The following is an 18,546-nucleotide window of genomic DNA, read 5'->3' as shown; positions in this document are numbered from 1 at the left end:
AACATGGACCCAGCAGCATCCGCACCGTCCCAGGAGTTTCGGGAGGAAGTGATCGACAACTTCTCCAGGTTGGTCAACCTGTGGCTGGAGCATGAGGAGGAAGAGCTTCACCACGCTGTAGAAGCTAGGCTACAGCAGCTGATGTCTGCTCACTGCTGGCTACTCGACTCTCTTCACCCGCTCGCACAGGACTTCATCCTTAACGAACTTCACCTCCACCCTCCAGCCGCTACCGCTTCCCAACCCAGCCCGGCGGTGAAGATTTTGCCCGGCCCGCCGGAGGTTTTGCCCGGCCCGCCGGAGGTTTTGCCCGGCCCACCGGAGGTTTTGCCCGGCCCGCCGGAGGTTTTGCCCGGGAGGAAGCGACGATCGCGCCGTCGGCGCGTCGCCCCACAGCCGGAGGTTGGGACTTCGGAACTGCCGGCTGTGGTGAGTGGAAAAGACACTCCGTCTGTTTCGCCAGCTCGCATGACTGTTTATTCCGGGGCTGTGTTTGTTGAGCCAGCTGCCCAGCCGGTAGCTCGGTTAGCTGCCCTGCAGCCGCTACCTCAGTTAGCCACTCAATCTCCACCTCCATTACAGTCACAGCCAGACCTATTAGACACCTTGTTACAATCCGTGGCTCAGTCAATAGCTCAGTTGGCAAGAGACTCATCAGCGTTATTACCAGCTCAGCCACCTATTCAGCCACCATCTTCACCAGCTCCGCCTGTACTACAAGTCCAGTCCATCCAACCGGAAAAGCACTGTTTTTCACCTGTTCATGTCAAGCAGAGAGACACACCACATAACGCAGTAGTCAGTCCACAACAGCTGGCCAGCCCAGAGACTGTGACGCACTCCAGGGCCTCCCCAGAGGCTGGGTCCCAGCCCCCGGCTGACTCTGGACCCCTGGAGGTTAAGAAGCCAGCTGAGGACTGCATCCGGCTGTCGCTGCCTGAGCTGAGTCGATGCTCTGTGCAGCTGCAGTCTGCTTTGTGTTTGCCAGAGGCCCGTGCGCCTGCTGGTTCTGATCTGTTCCTGCCAGAGGCCCGTGCGCCTGCTGGTTCTGACCCGTACCTGCCAGAGGCCCGTGCGCCTGCTGGCTCTGTTCTGTGCCTGCCAGAGGCCCGTGCGCCTGCTGGCTCTGAACTGTGCCTGCCAGAGGCCCGTGCGCCTGCTGGCTCTGAACTGTGCCTGCCAGGGGCACCGGTGCCCACTGGTCCAGAGACTGTTTTCGCTGGGGGGCCCGAGGAGCCCGTCCAGCCTCCTGTCTCGCCTGCTGGGGGGCCCGAGGAGCCCGTCCAGCCTCCTGCCTCGCCTGCTGGGGGGCCCGAGGAGCCCGTCCAGCCTCCTGTCTCGCCTGCTGGGGGGCCCGAGGAGCCCGTCCAGCCTCCTGTCTCGCCTGCTGGGGGGCCCGAGGAGCCCGTCCAGCCTCAAGACTCATCAGCTGGAGGTTCAGGAGAACCTAGCCAGCCTCCTGTCTCGTCAGCTGGGGGGCCCAAGGAGCCCGTCCAGCCCCAAGACCCATCATCGCCACCAGCTGCAGCCTCTGTGTCTCCATCCTCGCCAGCTGCGGCCTCTGTGTCTTCACCCACGCCGTCGCCTGGTCCAGCCACTGCTTCACCCACGCCTGGCCCGGCTTCAGCCTCTGCTTCTGCTTCAGTCTCGTCTGGTCCAGCCTCTGCTTCTGCTTCATCCTCGCCTGGTCCGGCTCCAGCCTTCGTGTCTTCAGCATCGCCTGGTCCGGCCTCTGCTTCAGCATCCTCATCAGCTGCCTTGTCTGGTCCAGCCTCTGCTTCGGTCTCGTCTGGTGCTGCGACGGCCACGCCACCTTCGGGTCCCAAACTGCCGCCTCGACATCGGCGGTCATCTGCCAGGCCGCTGGTGGAGCGTCATCGTCACTATGGACGACCTCCTAGACGCCGCCGTTGCTGTCCGCACGGTCGGCCGCCTGAACTGTTTCCTCGTCACCGCCGTTGCTGTCCGCACGGTCGGCCGCCTGAACGGTTTCCTCGTCGCCGCCGCTGCCGTGTGCACGGTCGGCCCCCTGAACTGCCTCCGCTCCGCCACCGCTGCCTTCCACTCGGTCGGCTTTCGGAGCTGTGTTGCCGACGTGGCCGGCCTCAGAAGATAAACTGTCCTGGACTTCTGAGCTGTGAGCCTCTGGGCCGGCCTCCTGAACTGTGTTTTGTCCTGGTACTCCAGCATGTGTGTTTTTGTTTTGGACAATTCCCTCGGTCCGCTGGAGCTTGTTTTGTTCGGTGTTGGTCCCTCCGTCCTGGGCCCCCGCCGCCCGCCCTGGGTTGGTCGTCTGTTTTTGTTTTGGGCTGTCTGGAGCCAGCCCTTGGAGGGGGGGTACTGTCATGGTCCTGGGTCGTTGACCCAGCGTTTTGTGACTATTTCCCTCTGTTCTAGTTATTCTGTGTCCTCCCCCCTTGTGTCCGGTTCGGGTTCTAGATTTCCTGTTTTACTTTGTAGGTCTGTGTCTCGTTATGCCCATTAAGTTCCAGCTGTGTCCCCTCCTGTGTGCCATTTCCTCATTACCTGGTGTGTGTATTTATAGTTGGTGTCTGCCTGTGCTCCTCGTCGGCTCGTCTGCACTCATCTGTGTATTTCTGCGTATCTCTGCATTCATCTGCGTTCCATGGTGTCCTGTCTCTGCGTCCCTCTGCCCCGCACCCCCTTTGTACGGTCTCAGGTTTGCTATTTAGTTTCTCCCAGTTTAGGTTTCCGTTTGTAAAGTACTCATACCTCGTTGCCTGTTTTTGTCACCGCCACCTTTGTAAATAAAACATCACTCGTATCATCAGTTTGCTGCATCTTGGGTCCTCCTTTTCCTCCACACCACACTGCTCCCTCCGCCAGCCGTGACAGTGGCTTGTTGTGTGAAGTCCTTTCCAAAGCACTGTCCAAAATTTGAAAAAGGTATTAATTAACATTTTCATTTTGAATTTTTGAGATTAAGACTAATCAATATTTAAAAAAACACAAATAAATATTTTTGCGATGAACCATTTCTCCTGGAAGTCACAGAGTAAACCCAATACATATTCCAGGAATAGATGTACATGACCTGGAAGAGGATTAGGGCCACTGAAAAAACCCATAAAGCAAAACAAAAAAACAAGGGTTTTTAGGATTTTCTCCTTTTTTTTTTTTTTTTTTTTTTTTTTTTTTGGTTCCAGATTTTGGAGAAAAAGTCAGAATTCTGTGATTAATGGACATTATCATTAATCAGTTGTACTAATAGCTTCCCTCAAAGGTCAGCTGAGGAAACACATTTCTATAAACTGTAGATAAATGATGGCCATCTCCTCCATCACTATTTTGAAGCCTTGATTTGGTTGATTGATTGCATTTTCCTTTTGTTTTAGCTTCTGACACATTGTGGCCTAATTGTGTCTTTAAGGTCACACGGGCCAAGAGTCCAATCAGTGCAAAAGTGACCCTCCATAGGTTGGCGCAGTTGCCATTACTTTGCATGGATGCAGGCTTATTTCCAGACTCTCACCAACTACCAGAACTGGCAACAGTTTCTTTTCAAAGTAAAAGTTGCACTTTTACAACACGTTGGTCTCAGGATGAAACAACAGCATTTTTTTACTTTGAAGGCAAAAAATCTCTGTTTTCAGTTTGTTTTTCAAGTTTCATCACAGATCTGGGGTTAGTTCATGAGTCACAGTCAGTGACTGAGACAATCCTTTAGTTACCAAAGCTATCATAAAGAGCGGTAACACCATTTTTGCGGCCAATTTTACCTGGTGAGAGTAGTAGCCAGTAACCACCCAGCAACCAGTCAAGGAATATACAGGGACAGGATGCAGAAGCCCTCACATTAATTATATAATCAGTGAATGTTTTGTTTTTCAAACCAATCAGCAAATCATAGCTGCAGGAAAAGACGAGGAAAGAAAAAAGGGAACAGGTGTAGTGATACTGTGAGTGTATCAGTGTGCTGTTTCTCTTTTTTCTGAGAGCTACGCTCTGTCACACTCGGATAACCTGACATATGTAAAGTCTACAGGCAAAGATCCAGCTTCTACTTCAATAAATACTACATTAGTGAATCTATTTTAGTTTAAAAAATACCTTCTTGGTTCTATATCTTTGCATTTTTTTAATAAATTATTTAAAAGATATAACATATATTTGTTAGCTTTAGAGGTGATCCAAAGCCCTTTATTGTACCTTTGGACAGAACCAGACTTACTGCCCAGCAGCTATATTATTTATCTATTAGAGAGCATCAATCTATTTATCTGACTCTTTGCAAGAGAACAAAACCACCTAATATTCCTCCAATGTTTGTTTATCAATGTGATAGAAATAAAGAAGCATCAAAAGCTGCATGTGTGCTAGAGAGAGACATGTGAGGAGAGTTTTCCTGGCTCTGTAATGGCTGCCATCCTCTCTCTCTCCAACCCCTCCTCTTCCTCCTGCTTACGGCTGCAGCTCTGTGGATCCTCGGTGCCCAGGCATGGTGTACTGAACATGCATGGCGGCGTGTTTCCTCCTGTAGCAAGCTAACTTCTGCACCACTCCTCTCGCTATTTCAAGGAAAGTGCAACCTTTGCCTTGGGCCTTAATTATGTTCAATTTGCCAAGCTGGGCCTGAAACCATTGGGGGGTGGAAAAGCTCTCTGACCTATTTATCAATGCAGCTTTTTCCTTCCACTGACGGAGACTGAACCAAAAAGGCACGGGGAGAGAGAGAGAGTGAAAGAAATACACTTTGCTCAGTTTTCACACAAGCAGAGTGTAGGCACAGCACAGGATGAATGGGAGTAGTGCAATGTATACATTTAATTTCTTAGAGGGTGCTTTTGTGGGAGTGTGACAGTACTATTTTATATTATTCCATCCTATATTTTATTATAAAGTCCTATGAAATTGAAAAAAGAAATCACTTTTTTTGTAGTAAAATGTCAAAACACAGAGAGTCCAGAAAAAGAATGAGCCAGTGTTATTTTTGGTTTCACCTGCAGTCAGAAATGCTGTATCTCCTAACCACACCGGTGCTCTTTCAATAGAGACTGAAGAAGATTCTTCAGACCACATGATTGGAGGTAAACACTGAGGAGGCCATTGACCTTTCATTATAGCTTCTGATAAGGCCAACTATCTCCCCTTCTCTACACTGTGCCCTAAATGTCAAGTCACTGTATGTGTTATAATTACCCTGAGTTGGTATTTTCCTCCTCTTTATGTTTCAATGCATGGAGAGCAAATCCTGCTAGCAGAGGTTGGCTGAGGACATGTCACCGCTTTAGACGTGTGAGGTTAATTTAGCTGTTCACAGGCTAATCAGTTTTCTATTTTTATTTATTTATCCCCCCCCTTCCTTTTGCAGCATAGCATTTTCCAAACACGGAAGACCTTCTTAACACTGAGAATTTACCTCCCTAGAGTCGAGGGCTTGTTAATACACTCTCATTAGGAGGTTTTATGCATGGACAAATAAACAAATGCTAATAAACTCCTAATTATTTTCTCACAGCAAATTCAAGGATTTTGAATATTCATGTTTAACCGAAAACATTGCAATTATTTTACTGAGCATAACACATATATATATACTTTCTCTCAATAAAACAATTTGGTAGTCAGAAACTTGTTTCAAGAACAAAGAGGTAACTCCTGATTTTCTTTTAAGGGAGCATACATGTGAGTGCTGAGAGAATATTTTGATTGCACCACTGACAAAGGTGCTAAAATGTATGGGCTGCGCTTTTCTCCAAGTGTATATTTAATAGGTTGATTCATAATTTTCTCCCAGTGAGCAATTTCTGTGTTTTTGCCAGAAGTTATATTTTTAGTAGTGATTTTATTTTGTTGTGAAAGATAATCCTGCATTTATTTTTCCACCCTTTACAAGAGAAACCCCCCCAACACTGATTCAGTTCGATGCACCACACTTGAGCTCTATTGTGACTCTTTTTTTCCATGTGAAAAACATCGTGCATCACTAATACAATTTGACTTGCAGGTGCAATTGTTTGGAAGAAGGTTGGCCCATTTTGCTGAGTGTCAGGAAAGGCTTTTAAACTGTCACCACACTTTCTCCTTCCTTCATACGGAAACCTTTTAGACGTCCTCTTTGCTGGGTTGGACAATGGGGTGTCAACGCTGTTACCTTATTCTGATTTTTGCTGCCGAGTTAGCCGGTAGTCTAGTGACTGATCGGTTCTCTGAGTTCTACTTTTAAGGACGTATGCATTTGGCCACTGTGAGTTTTGGTGCTGCAAACATACGTACCACATCAGGACTCCAAGTCTTGTTTGCATGTTGACAGACTGCCATAATTCAAGATGGCACCTGTCTCGCTGATGTCTTTACCGCTGCTGCTCTGAGTCCTCTGCAGCTTAGTGACAGCCTGAATCCTCTCTGACGTGAAAACCCCTGTGAGAATCGGAGAATCTGAGATTAGGAATGTCATCGTTAGCATTTGGGAGCGTGAATCTCTTCGTTGAGGACGTGGTTTCACATTAATTGTGAGATTAAAACCTGCAGTGAGACGTAGGCCCAGCCGTGCACCGATTTGCCGCGTGCCTTTAGCAAGTGCAGCCATCGCTTGCACGTGGCACACATCGAAGTCAGGAGAAAATGAAATTATGATTTGCGATGACAAATCTGAGATGTGTGCATGCTACCACAAAAACAGCAACAGCTCATGAATAATGCATGGCTGCCGTGGGCTATAGATTAAGTGTGAATATTCATTAATTTGCTTGCCCTTTGGGAGGTGATGCAAATTCATACAAAAGCATACTGGCAACTGGGTTAGCCACCACTCACAGCAGTAAATATGGGTAACGATGGAGGACGCCGGTTATTTTTTCCTTAAGTACCTGAGCTGTTTGTAAAATGAAGGACAGCATTTGCTCTGTTAAGAAGTTTTAACAGGGTTTTCCTGGAGTAATAACCACCCACCCCCTCCCCTCCACCTCCCTACCTCTTAAGTGCTAAGTCACCAGAGCAGGGAAAGCCCATTAGGGTAAAGAAGGTGGGGGAAGGCAAGAGTTTGAGTGATTAGGCTGATTGGATATAGCAGCACTAGGTTGCTCAGGTCAAAACTAATCAGCTTCAGAACAGAGGGAAGGTCCTTATAACTAAAAGAGAGAAAGACGTAGAGATGTGACTGCTGCCCTGTGTAAAGAAGCGTCATGTCACGCAAACAAACAAAAATGCTCCCATACAGGCCTGAACAACCACAGAGCGCTTACTGAGTCAGCATAGAGATAGCTGATCAACTAATAAGAACAAGTAGCCAATATTTAATTTTCCTATTCACTGCTTTTTGGACAACGTGAAAAAGGCTGGACTCAAGTCTTCAGGAATTAAGGACAGAGAAGAAGAGAAGAGACTGTGAAATCTGCAGGTTTTCAGTCTCAATTTTGCTGACAGCACCCTGAAACAGAGCAGAAGAAGTATTGACAGTGTAGCTGCGCCGGCTCTCGACTGTGGCTTCATTTCTGCACTTACTGTATCCCCTTTCTCAACCATGAAAAAAAAAACCCTGAGCAGGATAAATTGATTTTGTTTATGGGATCATTTGCACATTTATCCACACTACATGCAGGAACCTGTTATGTAGATTTCCCCCCGCAGCAGGAACTGGCAGGAAGACGAGCAGGGATTGGACAGAGATAAACGACTCATTAACCCCAAATTGATCATGAGCCGCACACTTGTGAGGATATTTCATCATTAATATTTCAACTTAATTATTTGTGCCCATGTTGACTCTGAGGTCCTAATTTACACATCACCGTGTGATGTATGAATTATTGTAATGGACAATATTTGAGCAGTTATTTCTCCCACTGCCACCATTTTTCTATCCCCCTCCCTCTTCCACCGCCCCTCTTCGTTACCGACCTCTATTGCTTGATTTTTCTCTGTGTGCTGAAATAATACCACCACGTGGCAAACTCATATTGTAGAGGCTTAAATCTTGTAGATTGTCACTTATAAATCAAACTCTGCGGTCTGAGGGAATTCTCCTTCGCACACATGTACTCCCTCTGAACTGCAGGCTCAGTGTCTCTGATTTTCCCTTCGTTTGTTCACTCAAGTGCGCTTTTCAGTGGCGAAATATCGCTTTTGAGAAAAGCTGTCAGCAGAGATGGAATTTCCTATGAGGGGAAGAGAGTTTGGCAAAACATTTTCATGAAGTTCCATGTTCGTCTCGCTTGAGCTCCCGCCTGTGTTGTCCCCACTTTTATTCTGTATGACATGCAGTAGGTATCAGCGTGGTGATTTGCTATCCCTCAGAGGTGGAATGTCTGCTTTGCTTTGTTTACCACTCTCCCTGTTGTCCCTGTCACTTGCGCTCAGCGAGATAGTGGCAACTAGAGAGAAACTTTCATTTCCACTAACCCGCCGCCTTCGGTGCGCCAACAGCTCTGAGCATCAGCGTGCTACAAATCATTCTGCGCACTTCAACTATAACATCAAATGGCTGAGAAACGGCTAAAGCCCAACAGCAGGTGTGCTCTGAATCGTTCAGATCAACATGTCAACACCTTTAACAAGACATCTCATTTCAGGCACCCGCGCTGCTACCACAGCTTGGGCTTTTGTAGATGCCTCTGACTGAGGTTTGAGGCTTGGAGCAGAATCAGAATCAGAATCAGAATACTTTATTGATCCCTGGGGGAAATTATTTTTTTTGTTACAGTGCTCCATTTTAAACCAACATTAAGACAAGACAGACAATACGCTAACTAAGAATAGTACAATATATACATATATATACATACATACATACATACATAAGTCACTTATAAATAAATAGTTGGAAAGCAGAGAGCCAGATTGAGATGTTTGGGGATTGGAGGTGAGTGCAAACCTGTGCATCAGCATCTCTTAATCCCAAAGAGCCATAATCTGGGATTAGTGATCCTCTCCACACTGGATCCAGATTAGAGCATCCGCTCATGGAGGAGCCTCTGCAGTATCGGCTGGCACCACCTCCCCGACCCCTGTGGGAGGGGCTTGGAAAGGCTGTGGTGCTCCCTGATTGGAGGAAGCTCCGGATAAACTATGTGGTGACAGGGGTTGCCAAGACGATCATGCTGGCTTTGCCTTGATTGGTTGTGTCAGAGCTTAGGATGTCTGCTTGTCCTCAGATCGACATTAGATCACTCGCTATAGAGACACTTGTGTAAACGTATGTATGTACACGCACACACTGTGGGACATGCATGTAAATGATTGAAAGCCACTCACTCTTCAGTTCATCAAATTTACCAACATGCTCTTACAATGCAGAGACGCTGATTTATGGAATACAAAAAGTGACCAGTGCAAGCAGTATTTCACTTGCTTGTGTTTGTATGTGTATGTGTGTGTGTTGGCCAGTGGATCGTGCCCGTTGTCATCTGTCACTAATATGCACTCACACACAGCAGTAGCAGCAGCCCACATAGGTCAGTCTCATCACCCTGCTCACTGGCACATGGTGGAACCATAATCCTAAGGGTCAGAGGTCGGCTTCATGCTGCTTGCCTGGCTGAAAGGGCAGATGGGACACATGCGTGCATGGACACACACTGGCCAGCTTCATGCTGCTGGGTTGGTTTGAAGGGCAGATGGGTGCATTGTGTCATAATGGCGGCTGAGCTACAGCCTGTGGGGGCGGCCATATTGTCATTGAGAGGACACTCGGTAGGTCAGGTGAGCAGAGGCGAGCACTGACTGTAGTGTTTTACACAGCCTTTGTTTCGACTGGTTATATCCACCCAGTCTCCCTGGCAGTAATGTAAATGCCATTTAGGTTATTTGCAATTTTCATTCTTTAACTTGGCTGATTTATTATGTCATTGTGGAGCTTAGTTTCTTTCTTTCTTTTTTTTCTTGTCTTGAAAAGCTATTAAAGCAAAAAGTGATTTAGACTACGCGCAGGAGGCCTTTAAGGCAGAAACTCAGCTGAATTGTTCTTCCTGCCCACTTCCATGTTCTCATTTGGAGCTAATCCACTTGAGGGTTTTTATGAGACAGAAAGAAAAAATAATCTGTATGCAGTGAAGCACTGTGGAAATTGCAAAGTGATATTATATTGATTTAGTGAAGTAACATAAGTAATGTAAAAAAAACTTCTCACTTTTCCCGTGCAACTATTTGGGTCACAGTGCACAATCAATTACATACACGCACATATAGCACGTGTCAGCAATCTGCAATCACTAACTCTTGGTTTGTTCTGACTGGTTGGGTGAGCATTTTCTTCTTGCTGTTTTACAAATACACATCATCAGTGTAACAATGCATTTTTCAAAACATAATTTACGTGAATCATTTTGCTTGCATATCTCGGCTCCCTCTTTCATTGCTGCGGAGACGACGTTCGGGAGGTTTATGTTGTTTAAGCTGCTTCAGTTGCATTTCCACTGCAAATGTGGTATTAAAAAAATTCTGCAATTTTAAGGAATTTAATACATTTTTAATCTGCTTTTCCTGGATTAGGCTCCCACATTAGAACAAATCAGGAAGACACAAAGGGCAAGGACTCAGGGTCTAAATATACTCCCTTTATCCGTCACTGCATCTGTCCCATTTTTTGGGAGATGTGCTTCTGGTGATGAGCGCCAGTACTTTGTTTTTACTAGAGGAGCATTAGAGTCTCTATAAAACAGGGAGTGCAGTCATTTCACTCCACAAATTCACACAAAATTGCTCTGGCTTCCTATTAAAGGGAATTCTACTGTGTATTTGTTTGTAAATTTCATGACAACCTGCAAGTAGAAGCCAATGGTAGTCAAATATTTGTGCATGCACAATATGTGTGCGCATGTGATTCGGAGCACAAGCTAGAAATGGGTGTTATAAGGTAGGCAGAGGATGACAGCTCTCAGTTAGGTCTGTCAGACCTGGGACTCTGCAGGCTGTCAGTCCCAGGATAGCAGAGAGAAAATGGAATACATTATATCCCCGGTCTCCTGCAGGTCAACTGTGACAGGGTTGCCCCTCAATTACTGAGTATCAGCACCTCTTCTCTCCTCCCCACTCCCCTTTTCTTCTTCTCTCCTCCTCTTGCTCGCTGCAGTATGTCTGTGTGTGCTCTGCAAGAAGCATGCAGAGAAGAAAAATAGAGAGGAGAGTGGGGGCAGGGTGGCAAGTACCTACAATAGGCTGCCTGGAGATTCCATGGAGCCCAACGAATTTCCAGAGGCGTTTATACCTTGGTGATTGTTTGAATATATCTCCTCACCTACACCAAGGATTTGTTTGCTTTCATCCAGCGTAACGATAGACTTTATGTTTTATTGATTGCGCTGCGAGCGCTGAGCATCACCTTAGATATATACCCACTGCCGAGTAGCATCTCTCTTTCAGTGAATCTCATATATCTAATGATCCTAAACTTCATGTTTTATGTATCCACCTTAGCTAATAAGGTCAACTAGCAGTGAAATAGGTGACAGGAATTTATGCATTTTAATGCTGCTGCGGAACAATGGACACGCGCCAAACACAATAGGGTGGATGCAGAATCAGTCAGTGAGGAGGTAGTGTGACCAGCTGGAGCCCTCTACCCTCTGACCTGGAGGTCACCAACTGCTACACTTCTCTTTCATCTACCTCTCATGGCTGACTCATGAAAATGCATGGAATAAGAAAGTTGCTTTGTTATACAGATAACCTTGACGCGTGGAGGTCTGATAGGGCACCATTACGAAATCACTTCCCTTTATATGTTGGGGCGGGGAACTAGTGCCTCTTGATGTGTCCTTTTTTTTTTGTGGATTTGTGATGGAAAACAAGGTCAGACCTGGCGCAGATGGAATGGGCTGCGTCAGTATAGCTGGACGCCCTTGCTTAACCTTGAACCCATATAAATCCAGAGTGCTCTGCCTTGCGGTCACTCAGTCACTTTTGAGCAAGCAACTCCCATTAAGAAGGCTTACAGCAGGCTACGCTCCTTTCTTTATTCCAACTTTTTCCAAAAGCTGCAGGCCAAACGGAATGGGAGCCTAACGTCCCCGTGTCCCGGTCCCTTTCAGAGCAGTGACTTGAGCTTTGTGTTCAGAGACTAAAGAGCTCTTTCCTGCTCCCCTGTCCTTTTTAGTATCATGGCTCACAGACCTCTCCGCCTCCAGCTCTCAGCTTGCACACTGCTGCGGCTCACAGACAGTAAGAAACCAAACAGTGAAACAATCCAACATACAGAGCGAGTGATCTGCCACCCCGTGCACTTTAATGGCTATGTGACCTATTTGCGGGAGACAGGACTGTCACGGAGATTGGGCCTTGAAGCTTACAAGCGCGAGGACACACGCACAGGCAGCCTGGAAATGCAGTTTGGGATTCGTGCACAGTAGAGCCAAAGGCTTACACCTCTATTTAGACTCCACTTAGAGGTGGCTTCTGACAGATGTATGAGGCATCGCCGCTCTTTTTGTTTGTGTTTCAAGAGCAGTCATCAGCTTTGACATGAAAAGCTTGTGAATGTAAGTTAAACCATCAGTTTCAGCAGTAAAGCTAGTGTGGTTTGTTCTTCATTGTACTGGAATCAGTGACTACAGTAGAAATATTGAATTTTCCCAGCGCTGGATTCGAGGTCTATCTTTTCAATCTAGTATCATGTCTGTAAAGCTCAGCCTCTGTGTTAGCCAAATATTGTCAGACAATTGACAGAGCACTGGCTTGCTCACACTCCCAGGAAGGAGGCAGGGACCAGGGAGCGGTACAGATAACCAACCCAAACATCCATGGATATCTCTGTACCCGACTTCCCTGGTCTTATATTTCCAGGGTTAAAAATCAATAGGGCTACTGCTGATGAAATTTGCCGCATGAGTGCGCATCGGAGTCTGCAAAGTAGACCTGGACCGAGACATTTCTTTGCACCCGCCGTTATTCACTTTTGTTCCATTCTGTTTTCAAATGCAAAGGGGATTTCATTTCATTCTCCTTTTGCCATTTTACTTTTTTCGCTCTAAATCCAGCTTTTGGAAGGCCCAGAGGCTGAGTAAATGTGATCGATTTCTAGAGAGTGTGTCATCTAGGCCACCCTTTTAGGAGTGGTTTTGTAACAGAGGCACAAAGGCGCGTGGAGCCATCATTCAGCCGGCTCTTCCATTGTTCACTTAATTCATGCTGAAGGATCCAGGTCAGGCCCGCAAGAACCCTTCACAGGTTAGAAGTCAGGGCTCCTCTCCAATAAACTAAGGCAAGAATAAAATCACATGTGTCCAGAGGCATAATCTGTTATTACCCGCAAGAATTACACATATTTCCGCCTCTGTTTCCCCTCCTATTTGTAATATGACTGTGAAACTAATGAGAACAGAATGTCTCTGAAATTATATTTGCTCAACAGGGCTTGCAGAACAAAGAGCTGATATGAGGCTGGATGAGAACATCAAGCTCGGTTATTGGTTGGACTGTGTTTAGTGGAGTAGCAGGTTTTAAATCCATACTGGACTGTTTTCTTTAACGTGGCCGTCATCTTTGGGATAAGATTAAGTTTGAATTAACTGCAGCATCGCGCTGTTGCTGTGTATTAGAAATGAATATAGCTAGTTTGTTTCGCTTTTTATCTCTTTTGCAAAGTCTTCCCTCTCGTGTGGCTAAGTCTACAACAATGAGCTCCTCCTGTCTCAGAATATTCAAAAAGAAGCTATCTTTCCTCCGTCACTGAGGGACCAATTCAAACGGCAGCCTTGCAGTCAGGCTCTCCTGTGAAGGAGAATTAATCTGCTCCAAACAACCTTTTATTTTCTCTACACAACTACTTGTCAGCCTCAACTAAAAGCAATTTGTTTTTGGCTCGCTTCTTCAGGCTCATGTAGCAGGACTGAGAGAGCAGTGTGGCATGTTGTTTCAAAAAGGAGAAGAGGGGGGAAAAACAGTGCTTTAATCTGATTAGACCTGGCTAAAATCCCAAACCGGGGCTGAAGTGCAGTGCTTGTGGTTTCTGAACAGCTTACGCTAAGTCTGTACCATGGAAATAATCTACTCTTAAAACCCAGGAAACAAATCAACTATGGTAAGGACATAAGTCGCTGTCATTACGGAGTCATTAGGAACAACATTTCCATACAGCATGCAGGCCAGTAATGCTGGCAGAAGGGGGCAGTGTATGTGTGTGTCTGTGTATGCGTGCACTTCTCTGATCCTGCCTTTTATATGTAAGTGTGACTGTTGATGCTTCATATTTACAGCAGAAGCGTGTGTGTGTGTGTGTGTGTGTGTGTGTGTGTGTGTGTGTGTGTGTGTGTGTGTGTGTGTGTGTGTGTGTGCGCGCGCGCCTCTATTTATTCATATTTGTGCGAATTTCTCCAGCTTAAAGAAGATTTTGTTTTTGAATTTACTTTCGGTTTGCCTGCGTGCCTATCTCCATCTATCTGTGTGTGTGTGTGTGTGTGTGTGTGTGTGTATGCGTGTTTCTCTGCGCTGCTGTGGGATTGCAGGACGACTTCTCGGGTTCTGAATAATGAATCAAAGCATGAGAGAGGAGCAAAGTCACACTGCAGCAGCTTGTCTCTCTGCACTGCTTTCTTTTTTTTTTTTTTTTTTTTTTTGGAAGTGACATCAGAAACAGCAGCATGTGACATCACGTGATGGCGGAGCTTCAGTTCATCCTTTGTCATCCTTTTTTTTTTTTTTTTTTTTTAATAGGACAGGGGGAAAGAATGAAAGAAAGAGGGGGAGAGGAAGAAAGAAAACCAAAGGGGAGAAGAGACGGTGAGAAGGGGGGGAAGAGGGAAAAAAAAAAAAAAAAAAACTCCTGGGTCACCTGTATGGAGAGAAAGAAAAACAAAAAAAACAGGGGAGACAGCAAACAACAAAGAGCAACATAAAAAAAAAAAAAAAAAAAAAAGCACCATCACAATAAACTAGCTAGTCATAGATATCAATAGTTACTAAATAATAAACGATATTGTGCAGCACGCAAGATAGACAGCGCACAGTGTGCTTTGAGGCAGCAACCAAGAAAGCTGTAGTCCGCATCTGTGAATACCCATGTGTACACCTGTGTGCATACCTGTGTGGATCAGCATGCTTGCATTCCAAAGGTTTCTCCATGTAATGATCTGCTAGAGAGTGTGGGGAGCCACAGCCCTGTCCTCTATGGTATCAAGCAGGTATGGAGGAGATCAAAACTCCAGACATCCAGAGGCCCCCAGAACACAAGAGACCAAGGAAGACCCACAGAGGGGCAGCCGCGCCACTGTCCCAGTAAGAGCTAAGGAGAGTCCCAGATGAGAGCTCATTCAGCAGCCGCGGAGCAGAAGCCAGGGGGAGTTGCAGTGACGCGCCCGTGAGCTCCGCCGGCAGCCAGCTGTGCCTGAGTGACCGAGCCCCAGGCCGAGAGGCCGGGGGCACCCCACCTCCAAAGTGGCCCGAGCGAGCCCCAATAAGCGGCCGCCAAGGAGTGAGCCGGTGTGTACCCGGACGCCCACCCCCAGATACAAAGAACCACCAACGCACCGATACCTGAGGGAGTCCGCCACCGGCAGGGGAAGTGGTGGTGGGTGGAGATAGGCCTCCAAACCTTGGAGGGCCCGAGATGTCCCCAGAGAGGTGGCGTCTGATACCCAACCTGACATATAGACACAGACATACAGGCACACACAGACACAAACATCCATTCCCACCCTCATGCTCTCATATGTACTTCACACTCAACCGAGCAGCAGGTAAGCGCATAGTCCCTCCTGCTAGCCCTCAATGTCTACATGTATTTAAAATTGAGAGGTGGGCAACGACGCCAGGGGTGAGGCGTACACACTGCTTTCACCGTAGCCGAGCTTGATGACTAGACCCTGGAAGAAGCTCCCTGTAATAGGGCCAAGACCCCGCTATCACCTCCGCATCCCCACAGCGGTAGACCACAAAATTCTCTTTGATGTAAAGTTAAATACAAGCTGGACAACCGAGTAAAACCAGATATTTCATGAATATTTAAAATGAAAATATTAGCATTTATTGTAAAGGTACTCTCTGTTGATTAGAGGTGCACTTAGAGAGACAAGAGGAAGAAGCCATTTAGGAAGATCAATAGAAAACCCTCATAAACAGGCACTTCAACAGATGGCCATCAAAAAGATGTAGAAAAATCAGTTGGTGATCAATATCCTGTAAATTTTGGAAAAAAACAATGAGCGGATGAAGCCCTGGGAAGCAGCGGAGAGGAAGAAATATGCTTGCCACCTTGGAGGCTTGCAGCAATATCACCAAAAAGGATCTTCTTAATGACACTATTAAACTGTTTTACCACAGCATAACATGTTGTCAGCCACAGCGTTTCATTGTCCCATTAATAGCCTCCCAACACAATTCAGATTTCAATATCAGTTTGCTCTCATTATCTCTCTTCTCTGATACCGTTTCATTTTGTATGGGCTAAATTAAATGTAAAAACCATAATGCAATTTTGCTGGAGGAGAACATGGCGTCTAATTGCATTAGGCTGAACTGTCGGTGGAGTCTGCAGCAGCTAGGCCCCCCATCACTCTCCCACAATTAGCACTGGCTACTCCCCTCAGCAGCAGGTGTTGTTCTGCCCGTGCCAGCATTCCAGCTGATTATCTTAGCCAAGCGCTGCGAACTGCTCTTCATCCATCTACGTTAGGGCACCACCACAGCTCTGTGCAGATACAGATTACAGAGCTTCAATTACATTACCGGACAGCCAGCAGATACAGATGTTGAGCTGTGCACGACAAACGGTCACGCTGGAAACCGGGAGTTGGAGAGAGGACCTACGTCATGCTGTCATGTTGCACACGGAGGAGCTGCAACCTTGTTCTTGAAAGGTTGTGGTGCATCACCAAGAGAAGCCAAGAGGATGTGGAAGAGCATGCTTTGAGTGAACCTTAGAGGCCCAGAGCGGTAGTAGCAGCAATGTATTCACACACATGCACACACAGCCTGAGGTTGGCAGCATTCCAGCAGTCTCTGAGAGTTGGGCTAACCAAATTATAAATTTACAAGGACTAAATTACATAGCTAGGGTGCACACATACTGTCACATCAGAGACTCAGCCACAGGCGCACATACTCACACACTCACTCCTTCCCTGGCTGTTTCTCCCTATCTACAGACACACACACACACACACACACATATATACACACGCACACACACACCAGGGATACAGAGACAGCCAACATCAAACAACTGAACTTGAACTTTGGACAGGTAGAGAAGCTTCTGTGCATGATATGAATGAAAAAAATCTCATGCCCAAAGAAAGTCCACAGCTTTTTGATGCCAGTTTGCTTCCATCCTCTCATGTCAAGATTCCCATCTGTATCTGAGGTGCGTCATCGTGCAAATCAAACTAAAAACTGAAATTAAGATCTAGATGGAAAGTGTTCTTAATTATCCATTATAGGAGACATGGCTAAGCTTGCTTGCAACTTACAAACTAAGGCCCAAAAAAGTTGGGACGCTGTGCAAAACGCTAATAAAAACTAAATGAAATATTTGAAAATTTTATTCACAGTAAGAACATAGAAAACAGTAGAAAATGTAGACCTTATATTATTATATTACTTGGAATTTGAGGGGAGCAATAAATTAAAAAAAAATGAAGAAAGATGATTTTACCGCTATGTAGCATTCCTTCTTTTAACTAGAGTTCGTAAACATCTGGGAACTGAGGTGACCAGCACATGAACTTCTGGGAGAGGAATGTTTTCTAATTTTTTGTTTGATATCTGATTCTTGCTGCTGAACAGTCCTTGGTGTTCTTTGTTGTATTTTTCATTTCATGATATGTAAAATGTTTTAACTTGATTATTCTGGACTGGAGACAGGTCAGTTCAGCATCTTCAGCAATCTTCTACTACAAAGCCTGTAGCAGATGCAGTATGCAGTTTAGCATTATTGAGCTCAAATAAGCAAGCCAGTCCCTGAAAAGGGCTTCATCTTGATCATTTGTTACTGCAAAACCTGTATATACAGTACCTTTCAGCACTGACTTTTACTTACAGCAGGGTGCAGCTTCCATGTTTCCTAAAAAGAATTTCAAATTTTTATTCGTCTGACTGCACAACAGTTTTCCCCTTTGCCTCAGTCCATTTTAAATGAGCTTTGGCCCAGAGAAGATGGTGGCATGTGCTGTTTCTTCTTTGCAGGATAGAGCTTTAACCTGCATTTGTGGCTGTCACAGTGAAATGTGTTCACAGTCAGTGATTTCTGGAAGTGCTCCTGACCCTGTGCAGCCATTTCCGTGACATAATCATGCCTGTTTTTAATGCCCGAAGATCAGAGGCGTCAAATATTGATTTTCAGCAACACACAGAGATTTCTGCAGATTCTTTGAATCTTTTGTTGATCTTGTGTACTGTAGTTGATGAGATATTCAGTCTTCCCAATTTTCCATTGAGGAATGTTGTTTTGGAATTTTTCCACAATTTGTACTTTACTTCTAAGAAACTCTGCCTTTCTAAGATACTTTTTAAAAAATATATAAATAATCATGTTAATGATCTATTGTCAGTTAACCCAATTAGTTGCAAAATCTCCCTTTAGCTGCTTGTTTTTAGTACTACTTAATTTTCCCAGCGTTTGCTGCCTGTCCCAATTTTTTTTATACCCGTTTTCTA

This window comes from Copadichromis virginalis, linkage group LG9 (assembly GCF_057382275.1).
Source record: "Copadichromis virginalis isolate Kocher_CV1m ecotype Utaka linkage group LG9, C_Virginalis_male_GT1.1, whole genome shotgun sequence".
NCBI classification, from domain to species: Eukaryota; Metazoa; Chordata; class Actinopteri; order Cichliformes; family Cichlidae; genus Copadichromis; species Copadichromis virginalis.
This window is presented reverse-complemented; position numbering follows the sequence as displayed.